The following is a 17,397-nucleotide window of genomic DNA, read 5'->3' on the forward strand; positions in this document are numbered from 1 at the left end:
CACTTTTCCACACTCATCAACTTTCTTCTTTGCCTCCAGGATGATCCAGCTGAATGTTTCTCTTCTCCAACTCCCGACAAGTACTAAATCTTCTGTGTGTGTGTGTGTGTGTGTGTGTGTGTGTGTGTGTGTCTCTCTCTACACACACACACACACACACACACACACACACACACACACACACACACACACACAAACTTACTTATCACTAGCACAATATGAGGGAGAGATAGTAGTAGAATAGATGTGGAAGATGTGCAGATTGGAAGTCAGGCATAATTATTCCCCTGTACAAAGGAAAGGGGGAAAAAGAAGTGTGTGGTAATCATAGGGGCATTTGTCTTCTTAGTGTAATAGGAAAAGTAGATGGTAGGATACTTACTGACAGATTAGGGAAATAACAGGAATTAGTTGGAGAAGAACAGGGAGGCTTTTGGAAGGGAAGAGGTTGTGTAGATCAGATATTCATTCTTTGTGTAGATCAGATATTCATCTTTAGTGGAAAATTTCTAAAGAAGGGAATAAAGTTGTATGCGGCCTTCATGGATTTGGAGAAAGCATATGACACGGTGGATAGACAAGGATTGTGGAATCCATTAAGAATATATGGAGTAGATGGGAAGTTGCTGAAGGCCGTGAGGAGTACTTATGAGGGTGCTAAGGCTGCAGTGCGTGTGGATAGTGAAATGAGTGATTTTTTCTATTTGAAGGTTGGATTAAAATAAGGATGTCATGTCTCCATGGTTATTCAATCTGTATATGGATGGGGTTACAAAAGAGATACAAGGTAGGGTAGTGGATGTTAGAGCGGCTCTACTCGTAGTGAGAGAGGGCAGTGTTTGGAAACTTCATGTACTGTTGTTTGCAGATGATACTGTGTTGTTAAGTGAAGACGATGGGGAGCTGCAAGGCTTGGTGAATGAGTTTGGGAGAGTCAGTAAGAAACGGAAACTAAAGGTGAATGTAGGGAAGAGTAAAGTTGTGGTCTTCGAGAGAAATGAAGTCAGTGAATGTGTAGTGAGGCTGGATGTGGAGGAAATGGAAAATGTGATTGCTTTAAGTACTTGGGTAGTGTGATGAGTTAGGATGGAAGTTTAGAGGGTGAAGTGCTTGAAAAGGTGCAACAGGGAAGAAAAGTTGCTAGTTCTTTGAATGCAGTGTTAAGAAACAGGGAAGTGAGCATAGAAGTGAAATAGCTACTACATGACATTATTGTGATACCAACTCTAACGTATGGAAGTAAAGCTTTGACCTTGTTGGAGGGACAAATGTCAAGAGTGAGAGCAGTGGAAATGAGTTATTTGAGAAGAGCATGTGGAGTCACATGGAGAGACAGACTGACAAAAGAGGAAGTGAGGGAGCGTTGTGGTGTGGATGTGGATGTGATTGGAAGCTTTAGGAGAAACACACTGAGGTGGTTTGGACATATGGAGAGTTTGGAGAGCGAGAGACTGACGAGGAGAGTGTATGTGAGTAAGGTGGAGGGGGGGAGAGGGAAGGCGAGGCCAAGAATGAGATGGGGTGATGGAGTGGAGAGGTATATGAGAGAGGGGTGTGTGAGCTGGGAACAGGGCAATGAACTGGCGGGGAACAGGGCTACATGGAAGCGATTTGTTTGCGGCCACCCCGTCTGGGATTAAGGCGTCTGGCAATGGATAGATGGATAGACAATATTCAGTCCCACCGTCAATCCCTCAACACCCCAGGCTCTTCCGACAGAACTCCAGCAGATACGATTTTTTTAAACCAATGTTTTCTTTGTCTCCAAGTTTCATTCACACACACACACACACACACACACACACACACACACACACACACACACACACAAACTTACTGTTCCATCCATTGCTACTCGTTTAACATGTTATCGTTATTACAGGCGGGGGTTGAAGTGGGAAGCAGTGTTGATGAATTGAGAGAGAGAGAGAGAGAGAGGGAGAGAAACATTCATATTAAATGCAACCGATGTGTTATCTGACACTGCCAAATACACACTGGTACAGGCACACCTTGGGAAAAATATACTGAAAAGATACGTACCTGATAACTTGTAAAGGCAGTTGGATTGACCTGGGTAATAAATCCTGAAAAAAATGGGGAAGGGATATACACAGCTGGATGGCGTGCTGTTTTCTTTTTTTTTTCTTTCTTTTTTCTCAGCTAACGCTACTCTAATTTTCGCAAGCCAATTTCTATTCAACATGGGGTAGAGTTCCTGAGCTCCTTTGGGCACAATGGCCACTTGATGACTGACTATTTTATAATTTAATACCAACTCTTGATATCTGATTAGATCCTTTCAGGCAATAATTAACATTATTTTATTATTATTGCAATGGTTTCTGAGCATTATAACTTGTATCTGATGGACAGGAGGTATACTGTGTGTGTGTGTGTGTGTGTGTGTGTGTGTGTGTGTGTGTGTGTGTGTGTGTGTGATGGAGTAGACTGTGGCACCAGTCGAGCAGGGCGGTACTCCCAACGTGGATAGAAAGCTGAAGAAAGGGAGAGCTGGAGCTCCCTTATCATCTGCCTTCGGAACTAGCTTCTGGCCATTCCACTTTGTCGAACTATTTCAGTGTTTCAGTAAAACAGAGAATAGGCCAGCACGGTCTCCAAGTTTCTCTAAATGTTATCACCAAACTACATGCACATTACACACTACATTTCCTACTCAAAATTCATCAAAAAATGGCATCATATCACCAAGCCTCGGAGACCCCCGGGGAAAGGGGGGTGCTACCATCAAATCCCCCACCATCCGTCCTTCTCCCGGTGACGACCATGCGAGATGCCTGAACAACTGTCTGACTCACTTCTTCATTTCTGCAGCATTTGCAGCCTTTCCTAAAACTTTCTTTCTCATGAACACCGTCTCTCGTCCTCTGAAATTCATTTTTGTTTTCTTAGTGAAATTCAGCTGACTGTGGTGACTGGTAACAAACCCTTCTCTGTATCCTCATAATTTCTCTATACTCATTTCAAAGCTAAAGGTGGCTGCTGTGTTCCTGAACTTGAATCTTCTGAATTGTTTACTCTCAGGTTTCGGCTATCCTGTCATTCTTTGACTAAATATATCTGTTTACTTATCTCTTGATTCTATTGATTATGAAAAATTCCTTGACTATCTTTCCTCTAAGGTGGAACACATCCTGCCAATTACTACTTTCACTAAAATTTCATTTCAAGATGATTTCAATGATCACCACCACCTTTGGCTCTCCTCTCCTTTCTCTGATCCACCTAGTGAACAAGGCAACATCTTTTCTATCCTTTATGACCTAGACCAGCTGTACGGCACGCTACCAGTATCCATGACTGCCCAGGAGAAAGTTGCAACACAACAGACATCTTCCTCATAGCTAATCCTTCTGCTTATGCTGTTAATCTTCTCTCTCTACTGGGCTCCTCTGATTACCACCTTATCATCTTAACCTGTCCTATCACACCAGTGAGACCTGTGGACCCTCCCAAGAGGCGGTGACTGTGGCACTTACGAGTTGTTGACTGGGAGGCCCTCAGGCAGTACTTCTTTGATTTTCCATGGAATGACAATTGATTCCATGTCCAAAAGCAATCTGTGTGCTTTGCGCACTACAGAGATTATTCTTTCAGGTATGGAAGCGTACATTCTTTTCTCATATCATGTGACATGCAAAAAAAAAAAAAAAAAATGATTTAATCATGCTTGTTCTAACGCTGTCCACAACAAGCAGAGGGCCAACCAAAGGTACTGAAGTCAACTCATCCCTGAATCTCATCTCTTCTATGTTTCTGCCTAGAATCCTGCTAAGTCTGTTCATCGCTATGCCAAAAATATTTCATTTAAACTAAATCTTCTGAACTATCCAGCTCGAGTTCTTCCCACTCCTGCTAGGATCTTCCCAAAAACCTTTCTAACACTTTACCTCGTCATCCTCCCCTCCTCTTTTCCATGCTGATTGCTTAGTAGCTATTTCTTCTAATGATACCGCAGAACTTTTTTGCTCAGACTTTCTCTAATTCCACCTCAAAGGATAATGCTGCTGTTCCTTCATCTTCTCCCCCTTCCAACTTCCTCAGGGCTGACATTAATATTTCTTCAACTGATGTATTTCCGTCATCATTGGCCTCAATACTAACAAGGCATTTGGGTTTGATGGGGTCTCTCCTGTTGTCTTCAAGAACTGTGTTTCTGTCCTTACATCGTGCCTAGATAAACTCTCTCGCCTATTTCTGTCAACTTGTCCCTTTCCCTCTTACTGGAAGTTTTCTTTCATTCAGTTTGTCCCAAAGAAGGACGGCCATTCCTAGTCTTCTAACTATCCCCTAATAGCTTTAATATCCTGTACTTCCTAATTTTGTTAGTCAATTTGTAAAAAAAATAATAAAGTACTGTTCCTATCATAAGCTTCTTTCCAATCGTCTTTATGGGTTCCACCAGGGACACTCTAGTGGCGATCTTCTAACCTACCTTTCAGACCCCTGGTCATCCTCCTTTCTGGACCTTTGAGAAACTTTTGTCATTGCACTTGACATCTCAAAGGCTTTCGATCGAATTGGGCATAAATCTTTAAATTCCAAACTGCCCTCTTACTGTTTCTACCTTTCTATCTGTGTCTCCATCTCTAGCTTCTTTTCTGGTCATTCTGCTGTATAACAGCTGATGTAGACGACCACCGTTTTCCTAGAACTATCAACAGTGGTGTTCCTCGGGGCTCTGTCCTATCACCAACTCTATTCCTTCTATTCATCAGTCACCTTCTAAGCTGCACATTTAACCCTGTCCACTCATATGTTGATGATGCCACCCTTTACCTTTCCATTTGCTTCCCTCCCCGTCCATCTCAGCAACTATTTCAACAAACAAGGGATGACCCTTTGGCACACTTAATGTCTGACTTGGCTGATAGTTCTGATTGGGGTAGAAGTAATCTGATCGTTTTTAATGTCTCGAAAACTCACTGCTAAAATATTTTAACCAGAGAAAATCGTCCGCTGGAGTATCCTGTAATACTTAACAATATACAACTCAAATCTGCATCTTCTTTAAACATGCTTGGGGTTTCATTCTCTCGGAAATTATCTTGGAAACATCATATTACCTCCCTTGTAAAATCTGCTTCTAAAAGATGAAGTGTGCTAAGCGATTTCCATACCTTCTATGCACCTACACAGTTGTTGGCATTATACACAGGTTTTATTCGCCCCTGTGTAGAGTACAACTCTCATGTGTGGAGGGACTCCCCACAATCAGCTCTTCTGAACAACGTTGAGTCAAAGGCTTTTCGTCTCATTAGATCTCCAGCTCTTAGTGGCCTCCTTCAATTTATGTCTCTTCGTTGCACTGTTGCATCTTTATCTCTTTTCTATCGCTACTTTAATTGTTACTGCACTTCTGAACGGTTTGTTTGCGCCCCTCCACTACTACGACGAACACATAGCATCCGTCTACCAACAAACTCTCATCCTTTTTCTGCCTAGCCCTCTAATGCAAGAGTTAACCGTTATTCCCAGTCCTTCTTGAATGCAACAGGTCACCCCTGGAGTTGTCCCCCTCTGTCTGTATTTTGTACTGCCTATGATCTCCAGTCTTTCGAGCAGAGTCTGTCCAGGCATCTCGAAATGAACGGATCTTTAATTTGACTCTCCATTAACTTCCCTTTGTTTTTGTAGGGAGCAATTTTACTGCCTCCTGGTATTTGATTCCTTTTTTCTTGCAAATAAAAGAAGTCTCTCGCTCCCTCCCCCCCTTTCTCTCTCTCTCTCTCTCTCTCTCTCTGAATAGCTATATAATAAACAAAAACTTCAGAGGAGAAACTTTAGCATCTCTGATGAAACCTTAACTAGGTATTTCATTAAAAATATTTGACATTTACACAAACATCGCTTTCTTTATATCTGTACTTTTCTCGCAATAATATTTGAAAGAGAGAGAGAGAGAGAGAGAGAGAGAGAGAGAGAGAGGTAATCAACCGTAGCATTTTCCAACAAGAGGCCTTTGAAATATTCAGTTTCAATCGAACGAGACAGACGCACCTGACAGTCAGCGAAAGAATTAAAACAAATTCCAGCACAATTAGAATTTGGAAGACAAGACTTTGAATACTGTAACTAGAGAATAAGGGGTAATGTTACTCTGGACATTCTTTGTAATCTCTGTTGGTGGTGTGTGATTTTTTAAACTGAAGACTATGCGGGAATAGCACTGTATGCTTTACTGTAGCTTTTCTAGTGGCATAAAGAACAAGTGCAAATCAAGGAGTAAAAAATCGCCTAACTAACATTTCAGTGTAATAGTTTTTGTATAATATATTAGAATGGCTGAAGTAATGGATTGTTGTAGTGATTTTAATTTATGCATGTTACAACCAGACTAATATGTTCGATTTAGGAAGGACATATAATGCTCAAGGAGCTTATGCTCACTGTATCTAACCTGTCCATTTCGAAAAGTTTCCCCAAAGTTAATAAAATCGTCTGGAACATAAACACGTCGTCGTAGCTGAAGGATTAAAATTCTCGATAACACCGTAACACAAACCTTAAGAGAAGTTTCAGTGGCTCATGTGAGGACACAGGTAGTTATAAACGAGACATTAAACTACACATAACACAAGTGCTAAGTGATGTTTCCGCGGTATATCACAGCACACACATGGGTATAAGACTTAACACTAGTGCTATGATATTTCCATTGCTTAACACAGAACATAGCTGGGTATAACAAGACATAACATTAATGTTGTACGCAGGTGTATATAACAAGACATAACATTAGTGTTGTACGCAGGTACTGTACATATAACAAGATATAACACTAGCTTAGTGCACCGGTGGATACAACAAGACATAACACTAGTGCAGTACACAGGTGGATATAACAAGACTTAAAACTGTTGCTGTTTCCGTGGCATATCACAACACACAGGTGAGTATAACAAGACATAACACTGGTGCTAAATGATGTTTCCGTGGCATAACACAATACACAGGTGGATATAACAACACATCAATCTACACATAACACTAGTAAATAAAACACCACTAAGACGGGCATAAGACAAGACATCAAGCTACACATAACTAGTTCATAACATAATACACACGTGGGTATATGAAATAAAACTATACATAACACTTGTACATAACACATAACATTGATAGGTATATATCAAATAACTGTATATAACACCAGCACATATCGCGGTACACAAGTGGATATAACATGATATCAAACTACACATAACATTAGTACATATGACTACACAGTCTCTCTCTCTCTCTCTCTCTCTCTCTCTCTCTCTCCACCCTTTAGGCCTCTCCCCTCACCCCTGCCACTTCAACTCACCCACACCCTCACCCCTGCCACTTCAACTCACCCTCTTCCTCACCCCCACCCCTGCCACACAACACTTCAGCTCACCCTCTCTCACCCTCACCCCTGCCACTCAACACTTCAGCTCACCCTCTCTCCTCCTCTTACTGACTCCCTTCAACCTCTGTCTCTCCGCCTCATGGCTGCATCTTTATCTCTTTTCTATCGCTACTTCAGTGATCACTGCTCCTCTGAACTGTGCTTGCATCCCTCCACCACTACGGCGGGCTCGTAGCATCCGTTTAGCAACAAACTTTCATCCCTTCTCTGTCCAACTTACTAATGCAAGAGTTAACTGCTACTCCCAGTCCTTCATGTATGCAACAAGTCAACGGTGGAACTCTCCCTTTGTCTGTTTTTCTTACTGGCTACGATCTCCGGTCTTTCAAACGCAGTGTGTCCCGGCATCTCGAAGTGAATGGACCTTGAATTTGGCTCTTTGTTATCTTGTTTTCGTTTTTTCTTGTAGTGAGCAATTTACAGACCACTAGCCTTTGGCTCCTTCGTCTTAGCATTAAGAAAAAAAAAGTGATAGATCTAAGTCTGGCAGATTATAGCGACTGAAAAATTACCGCGAGGATTGACTGGAATTATGTCTCTGCTCTAACAGTGTTTAGAAGGATGAGCGGAGGGACTGAATGTGATTAGGCCCGTGTGGTCCAGAGCACATGTATGTATTTGAATGTGAAAAGCTGGAGAGGGAGAGAGAGAGAGAGAGAGAGAGAGAGAGAGGAGAGGAGGGATACACTTAGTCCCTATAGTGAAACCGAGCGAAAATGTTTGAAAACTAGTTGAACATGCGAGTACAAAGCTAGCGTACAACAAGTATGCAGGAGTGTAAAACTGGAAGGATTTTACTGTCTTGAAAATGACTTAATTAAAAAGGAAAGAAAGAATGCAGTGTCTGAAAACTAAACCAAAGGACAGGCTGGTGGTGGTAATGTTTTTGGTCGAGTGTACAAGAGAGTATAATGCAGTGAGTGTATGTAAAAGCGTCAGTGAGACCAGAAAGGAAACACAGACTTAGAGAGAGAGAGAGAGAATTGACAGTAAATTTTATCTCGTACGAGGGTAATATAGAAAGAAGATTATAAGAAGGGAAATGGAATTATTAATGATTCAGAATAAGTAAAAAAAAAAACGAAAGATAATGAAGATTTTGGTAGAACGAGCAATACGATAACACACACTAACACACACACACACACACACACACACATACACACAGGTAGAGGATGATAGAGACAAGATATCCTGTTTTACTCCTTCCGTCATATATCAACACCTTTTTTATATGCCTCTCCTTCTCGTTCCTCTCTCTATCCTTTCTTCCTCCAGCACTCTCCACTCTTCTCCCTTCCCTCACCCCCGCTTTCCATTCCTCCATTTCCTCCTCCTCCCCTAACGCCCACTTTCCATTCAATCTCCTCCCCTCCTCCTCCTCCTCCTCCTCCTCCTCTCTTTTTGCCTTGTTTCCTCTTTTCTCATTTTGTCTTTTGTGCTCTCTTCACCTCTCATGTCTTCTACTATGCTCTTCTGGCTCTGTATACGGCCTTTGTGGCATGGTAATATCAAAATGAGTTTAATGAATACACCTGCACAGGTAATGGACTATCCCCCATCCCCCCCCCTCTCTCTCTCTCTCTCTCTCTCTCTCTCTCTCTCTCTCTCTCTCTCTCTCTTTCACTGTACCCTTTTTAGGATGGAAATACAAAACAAGCGCGCTAGGACGTACCAGAAGGAGAAATATTTGAAATACACAAATATTTGTCTCTTTCTGGCAACTACGGGGCATGACAAGGTTGACACTGGGAGACCACAATGTCTGACCTTCGTCTGACCTTTTGACATGACCTGGAAACCAACATGTGTGAGTGGGAGAATGAGAAACTGGGGCAAAGGGAAAACAAGACAAATGGAGAGAACCCATATGGAAAACGTTAACTGACAGAATGAAGGTGAAGGGAGATGAGTAAGGGTATAAGACTGGAGATAAGTAAGTGGGGAAAGATTCATAAATGTGTGTGTGTGTGTGTGTGTGTGTGTGTGTGTGTGTGTGTGTGTGTGTGTGTATGCCGCTCGCTCCCTCGCTCGTGTGTTATGGGTTAAGATGTGATGTGGAGGGTACAGGCGAAAACTTGAAATGTTGTGACAGGTGGGAAAATGGGTGTGGAGGAAAATCGAAGAAAAAAAAAATCAGAGGATGAGAGGTAACTGCTGAAGAGGACACCAGAATTCGTTGGTAAGGAATGCAAACTCAGAAAATGGAGAATGAAGTTGAAATTGATGATAATGATGATGAAGGTTTTGTGGTGGTGGTGATTGTTTTTGGGGAGGACAAAATATGACATAAGCCGTCAAAGGGAAAGGACGGGGAGAAATTATTCAGATTATGAAGAAAGGAGAACGTTAAAGGAAGACGAGGGGATACGAAAATAAGAGAGAGAGAGAGAGAGAGAGAGAGAGAGAGAGAGAGAGAGAGAGAGAGAGAGAGAGAGAGAGTTCCTGAATGGAAAGCCAAATTATTTTAATGATGGGGCACACGCACAGACGCAGATGAAAAGGATAAAACACGAAAGCAATTTGACACACACACACACACACACACAAAGTTTTAAATGACTATGTCCTTAACTGGATAACCTTAACAAATATTACATTTATGCTGATGCTTCTACACACACACACACACACAGTTTTAAATGACTGTCCTTAACTGGATAACCTTAACATATATTACATTTATGCTGATGTTTCTAAAGACAATTTGTTCATGATTCGTAATATTCTTTTAGTTCTTCTGTTGGTTTCATTTTCATTTTTTCTTCCTCACTTTGTAGGTGGAATTGATGTTTGGGATTTTTAACTGGCTATTGTTACTTGTTCTCAGTAATTTAATTTGGTATTTCCATTTACCTTCAGTTATTGTTTCCATCCATCCATCCATCATCCAATCCTAGGTTGCCCCATGAGGAGCGTAGGAGCCCGGGGCTAGGCAGTTGGTCTTGACATTTAAGTTGAGAGTGACCAACCTCACTCATCCCTGAGTGACATTACGTGAGCAATAAACCGCAACTACCCCTTGGATATAAACCTTCACCGGCTCAATCCGATTGGAGCACAATAATTACCCATTAAACCACCAGGCGCCAAAATTTGGTTATATGGTTACCACCCAGCGTTGTAAATAGTTTCCTGGTATACAGGAAACCATTTGGCTTGTCACTCAGTGTAGTCACCCATAGGCAGAAGGAAGAGGAAAGAATGAAGGAATGAAAGACAGAAGAGGGAGTGTAAAGTCACCCGCAGGCAGAAGTATGAGGAAAGAATGAAGGAAAGAAAGATAGAAGAAAATGGAAGGAAAGAAAGATGGAGGAGAGGAGAGGGCAGACATCCGAGAGCAGCACTACATTGAGTGAGTGGATGGTGAGCACCCTCACCTTCACTTTTTAATTTCCTTCGGACATGTATTTCTGTATTTCTCTTTATATATACTGCAGTTTTAATTCTGCTTCCCATTGATTTCATAATAATTATTTTCAGATTTTAATGCATTCCCCAGTCTTATGGTTTTCTGTTTTAATACCTCTTTTCCAAACTCCCCACGTCATTTCATTTTCTTAACAGTTTTCCAAAATAAAAAATGGTCTTCTCATTTTCTCCTATCACTATTTTCACTTTTTTCTCTTTGAAAGTTGGGTTGAAACAGGGATGTGTCATGTCTCCATGGTTGTTCAATCTGTACATGGATGGGGTAATAAAAGAGGTACAAGGTAGGGTAGTGGATGTTGGAGTGGCCCTGGTGAGAGAGGATAGTGTTTGGAAACTCCCTGTACTGTTGTTTGCAGATGATACTGTGTTGTTGAGTGAAGACGAAGGGGAGCTGCAAGGCTTGGTGGATGAGTTTGAGAGAGTGTGTAAGAAACGGAATCTAAAGGTGAATGTAGGGAAGAGTAAAGTGATGTTCTTTGAGAGAGGTGAAGTCAGTGAATGTACAGCGAGGTTGGATGGTGAGGAATTGGAAAATGGGAGTACGTTTAAGTACTTGGGTAGTGTGATGAGTAAGGATGGAGGTTTGGAGGGTGAAGTGCTTGAAAGGGTACAGCATGGAAGAAAGGTTGCTGGTTCTTTGAAAGCAGTGATAAGAAACAGGGAAGTGAGCATGGAAGTGAAAAAGTTACTACATGACAGTATTGTGATACCAACTCTAGCGTACGGAAGTGAAGCTTGGACGTTGTTGGAAGGACAGAAGTCAAGAGTGAGAGCCGTGGAAATGAGTTATTTAAGAGGAGCCTGTGGAGTCACATGGAGAGACAGGCTGACGAATGAGGATATAAAGGAGCGTTGTGGTGTTGATGTGGATGTAATAGGAAGCGTTATGAGGAACACACTGAGGTGGTTTGGCCATGTGGAGAGGATGGAGGGTGAAAGACTGACGAAGAGAGTGTATGTGAGTGAGGTGGAGGGGGAAAGAGGGAGGGGGAGGCCGAGGATGAGATGGAGAGATGGGGTGGAGAGGTATATGAGAGAGGGGGATGTGAGTTGGGAGCAGGGGAGTGAAATGGCGGGGGACAGGGCGACTTGGAGGCGATTTGCTTGTGGCCACCCCAAACGGGATTGAGGCGTCTGGCAATAGATAGATAGATAGACTATTTTCACTTGTATCTCGATCATTAGTCTTTCTCATACTCATTTTCTCACCTGGTCCCAGCCTACTCTTAATCTGTCTTCCATCATCATCTTATTTCCATCCCATTCATCTCCTTTCTGTCTCTCCTTCTCGTGTCATCGTTTCCTTCTCATAAAGTCTTCATCTTCAAGTCCATCTCGTTTCAGTCGTGGCCAGAATTTTATCCTTAGTATCACTTTTCCTACATTTACAGTTTTCTTTTCCTTATTTTTTTCTTTCATTTTTATCTTCTTGTCAATCTTTCCTTCGTTCTCTTTCAGTTCGTTTTTGTTCTCTTTATTCTTCCTCCTATATATCTTTTAGTTTCCTTTCCCTTCGTTCTCCTGGTATTTTTCCTCCTCCCTCGTCCTGCCTACTTCCTGACCCCTTAATGTATCCTATACCTTCCTCCCTTTATCCCCTCTCTTTCCCTCCCCCCACCTTGCACCTAGTCTCCTCCTTCTCACTTTCTTTCTCCTTTGCTCTTTTCCCTCCATTCTTCTGTCCCTCATCCCACTTTCTTTCTTTATTTCTTCTTAATTCTTCATTCCCTTTCTCCTCTCATCTCTGTGTACTTCCATTTGATTTCTCCCCCATCCCTCAACCTTCTCTCCCTCCCTCCTTTCTATTAATCTGTCCATTTCTTCCTCTCTATTCCTCACTTATCCATTTCTTGCCAGTCATGTTTCATTCATCCTTCTTCACATTTCTCTCCCCACTTAGTCCTCCTCAACTCTCCACTCCTTCCCATCCCCTCCTCACTTCTCTCTTTACGTTTCCTCATCCATTCTTCCTTCCTCTCCTCGCCTCACTTCTCTCTTTATGTTTCTTCCTCCTTTCTTCCTTCCTCTACCCCTTTCTGCCTCTTTTCTCCTCTCTTTCCTTTCCTCTCCTGTGTTCTCTGTTTTCAAGCTATTCTTTAACCTCTCTAAGACAGGCCCTTAAACCTCAGTTGGTGTGTGTGTGTGTGTGTGTGTGTGTGTGTGTGTGTGTGTGTGTGTGTGTGTGTGTGTGTGTGTGTGTGTGTGTGTGTGTGTGCGTTTGTGTGTGTGTGTGTGTGTGTGTGTGTGTGTGTGTGTGTGTGTGTGTGTGTTTGTTCTATCAGCTCATCCTAGGACTCACATGGGAGGATAAAGTCCCTCTCTCACAAATTCTCCAGATTTCGAAAGCAACTAGCATAGAATCCGTGCTGGCTATAAAAAGCAGCTGAGATGGGTCGGACATGTGTTCCGAATGCTTGAGCACAGCCATTCTCTCCAAGTTTTGAACGGCCAACTACCTGGAGGACAGATAAAGATACAAAAAGATCTAATAAGGATGGATAACACTGAAATGTAATGCACCATCATTTCAGAACATCTTGAAACCAATGCCTCGGATAGAAAACACTGGCGAGCCCTCTGCTGCCAGGAAACCATTCATCTCGAAGAAGGTTGGGACCTGGCCAGAGAAGAGCGTAGACAACGGAGGTACAACCAAAACAGTTCTCCCAGCAAACCCAGACTTGACATGCTGTCTGTGTGGCAAAGTTTCGGATCCAGGATTGGTCTGCACAGTTGCACACGTTGACTCCAAAGACAATGAGAAAAACACCAACGTTGTGAGTATAGTAGACGTCGTCATCTGTAGCAAAAGGACAAATTTAAGGTGTGTGTGTGTTGAAGGTTGGGTTGAAACAGGGATGTGTCATGTCTCCATGGTTGTTCAATCTGTACGTGGATGGGGTAATAAAAGAGGTACAAGGTAGGGTAGTGGATATTGGAGTGGCCCTGATGAGAGAGGGTAGTGTTTGGAAACTCCCTGTACTGTTGTTTGCAGATGATATTCTGTTGTTGTGTGAAGACGAAGGGGAGCCGCAAGGCTTGGTGGATGAGTTTGGGAGAGTGTGTAAGAAACGGAATCTAAAGGTGAATGTAGGGAAGAGTAAAGTGATGGTCTTTGAGAAGGGTGAAGTCAATGAATGTACAGCGAGGTTGGGTGGTGAGGAATTGGAAAATGTGAGTACGTTTAAGTACTTGGGTAGTGTGATGAGTAAGGATGGGGGTTTGGGGGGTGAAGTGCTTGAAGGGGTACAGCATGGAAGAAAGGTTGCTGGTTCCTTGAAAGCAGTGATAAGAAACAGGGAAGTGAGCATGGATGTGAAAAAGCTACTACACGACAGTATTGTGATACCAACTCTAACGTATGGAAGTGAAGCTTGGACGTTGTTGGAAGGATACAAGTCAAGAGTGAGAGCAGTGGAAATGAGTTATTTAAGAGGAGCCTGTGGAGTCACATGGAGAGACAGGCTGACAAATGAGGATATAAAGGAGCGTTGTGGTGTGGATGTGGATGTGATAGGAAGCGTCTGGAGGAATACACTGAGGTGGTTTGGCAATGTGGAGAGGATGGAGGGTGAAAAACTGACGAGGAGAGTGTATGTGAGTGAGGTGGAGGGGCGGAAAGGGAGTGGGAGGCCGAGGATGAGATGGAGGGATGGGGTGGAGAGGTATATGAGAGAGAGGGGTGAGTTGGGAGCAGGGCAATGAAATGGCTGGGGACAGGGGGACGTGGAGGCGATTTGTTTGTGGCCACCCTAAACGGGACTGAGGCGTCTGGCAATAGATAGATAGATAATGTGTGTGTGTGTGTGTGTGTGTGTGTGTGTGTGTGTGTGTGTGTGTGTGTGTAAATTAACATGTATAACTTCTAAATGTAAAACACTCAAGTGGAGATGATTAAAGGAGTGTGAGATGGGAATTAAATGGTGGGAAGAGAAAAAAAGTGAAAGGAAGTGTTTGAAAGCCCAATGAAAAGGGAGTAATGGCAATGGGAGGTACAATAGGTGAAATGAGTGTTGGGAAGGGAAAGATACGGGGATTGCAATGTGCTGGGGAATGTTAAAGGTAATGTTTAGATAGGAAAAGTGATATGTGATGAATAAAAGAAAAGAACAGTAAGGAGAGAAAGGAAGGGATAACCTGAAGAAGGGAAAGAGTATTGTTAGAGGGTAAGATTAAAGAATGTTTAGGGTGGTCAATAGCCTTATACACCTTTTTACATTATAATACACAATTATCGATGCTACCAGGCACACACACCTAACATCCACACTGCCTTGTATGGCCTTGTGTGTTGGTTTGAAATTTATTGCATGGAGGCGAAAGTAATAGGGACAGTGGTTTGCACAGTAAATCATTCATTATCTTGGCTCTGTTTATCAGCACACATAGGCTGGTGCAGACATAAAGCCATGCTCTTCGGCGTCTTATGGAACATAAGCCAGAAAAGAACAACCCAGATCCATCCCCCTCACTGTATGTAACTTGGTAATTATGAGGCTGTTGGCAACACAACTGGCTGGTGATGTCTGCGTAGAAAGAGTACAATTTCATCCTCTTTCAATGTTAACCCCAGTATAATTTGCTGCATGTGTGTGTGTGTGAGAGGGGGAGAGAGAGAGAGAGAGAGAGAGAGAGAGCACTGTGAAATGTGATGCATAGAGGAACAAAACAACAACCAAAAACTGTTTGTAATGGATCCTTCAGAGGTTTAAAATTCGCTCACTCACATGGGTTCATGAAAGAGGCCTCGCTGCTCCTCCATTGTGGCGTTGCAAATGGTACGATTCACTATAGGATTTTTTTTTTTACTGTTCTGCTCTTCTTCTTCCATTTTTATTTTTTCATCTAGGCCATTCTTGCCTTTTGGTCAAGGACGTACTTAATTACACATAAACACAGCTTTATTGTTTCACAAGCAGTAAATGAAAGGCGTGCCATGTCATGTTGATCTGCTCGTAATCTTAACAACTCTTCTCTTTTATTCCGTTCGTCAATACAGCATTTTCATATTCAAATATCAGTTTTTATTACCAGTCTTTTTTTTTTTTCTATATCAAATTTTTTTCTGTTTTCTGCTCTTACTCCAATACAATTTTTATTAGTTTGATAAATAATTTTCTTTTTCTCGTGGTTCCCTAATTTTTATTTTTTTTATCTCTTATTTCATTCTTATATTTTGACTTGTAACATTTTTATGTGTCATTAAGTAAAACTAGGCTATGTATCATTAGTAAATCTGTCTTTCTGTAATTTGATATAATTTCTTACACACACAAACACACACACACACACACACACACACACACACACACACACACACACACACACACACACAAACACACACACACACACACACACACACACACACACACACACACACACACACACACACACACACACACACACACACAAACACACACACACACACACACCATTTCTTCCACCTTAGCACAATGCTCATCAGCTGGTATAAAAAACAGATAATATTCCTGTCCAAGGCATATACCAGCCCTGTGGATCATGGCGATGAAAGTGCAATTCTCTCTCTCTCTCTGCAGGTTTCAATTTACCCTTACCTTTCACTCCTCTTCACAACCACATGCATGGCTTTCATGCAAGCCTCTCCCTCCAACTTCCCGCCCTCCTCTTCTGCACCACACCTTCAATATCTTACCCATGGGCACATCTGGCAAGCGTGGTGCCTCCACTTGACAATATTTGATAGCGCTGATGTGGTGTCGTTTGGTGGCTCAGCACGCCGCCTTAAGTTAGTGTAATGCTGCTGGTTATTGTCACTTGAAAGATTCTCTGCATCATTTTATCCCTCTCCAGTCTCCTGCCGGCCTGATCTCTTGCGTTCACTGTTCTTGTCCTTCTTTCTTCCCCTCGTTTTTGTCCATTTTTTCCTCCTTCTTCCTTTTCCACCTCCTTTACTTCCTCCTCTTCTTTACAAGCTTCATCCATTTTGTCATTTCATAGCTCCTATATTTTTTGTTCTTCTCTCTTCCATCCTCGTCCTCACTCATAGCCTCTTCTCACCACTTTCCTATTCTCGTCATTTGTTTCTTTAGCTTCCTTTCCTTCCCTTCCACCTTCCTCTTGCCCCTGTACCCCCTGTCTGCTGCTGTTGTGTCCCTGATATATTGTGGTAACTGCTCCACAGAATGTCAGTGAGGAGGGATGAAGTGAGGAACGGGAGAGTTCTCAGTCTGAAGTGGAAAACCCTGGATTGCATCTGACAGAGAGAGAGAGAGAGAGAGAGAGAGAGAGAGAGAGTGCAAAACTTTAATATTTCTTTTTCAACCCTGTGTCTGTAGTGAGAGGAGTAGTAGTATCGAGGGAGGAAGAGAAAGAGATTGTGTCAGACTGTAATATTTCTATTTTCAACCCCGTGACTAATATAAGAGGAGTAGTAGTAGCAAAACAGCACTGTTCGGTACATCATTTTGTTTCTCTGTCTGTATGTCTGCTTGTCTGCCTCTCTGTCTGTCTGTCACCACACTCATCAGAACTTTCTGTGTGGATCTAACGAAACTTGGTATTCC

Source organism: Coenobita brevimanus, chromosome 17, assembly GCF_032717465.1.
Source record: "Coenobita brevimanus isolate Jiangsu-jjx chromosome 17, ASM3271746v2, whole genome shotgun sequence".
NCBI lineage: Eukaryota > Metazoa > Arthropoda > Malacostraca > Decapoda > Coenobitidae > Coenobita > Coenobita brevimanus.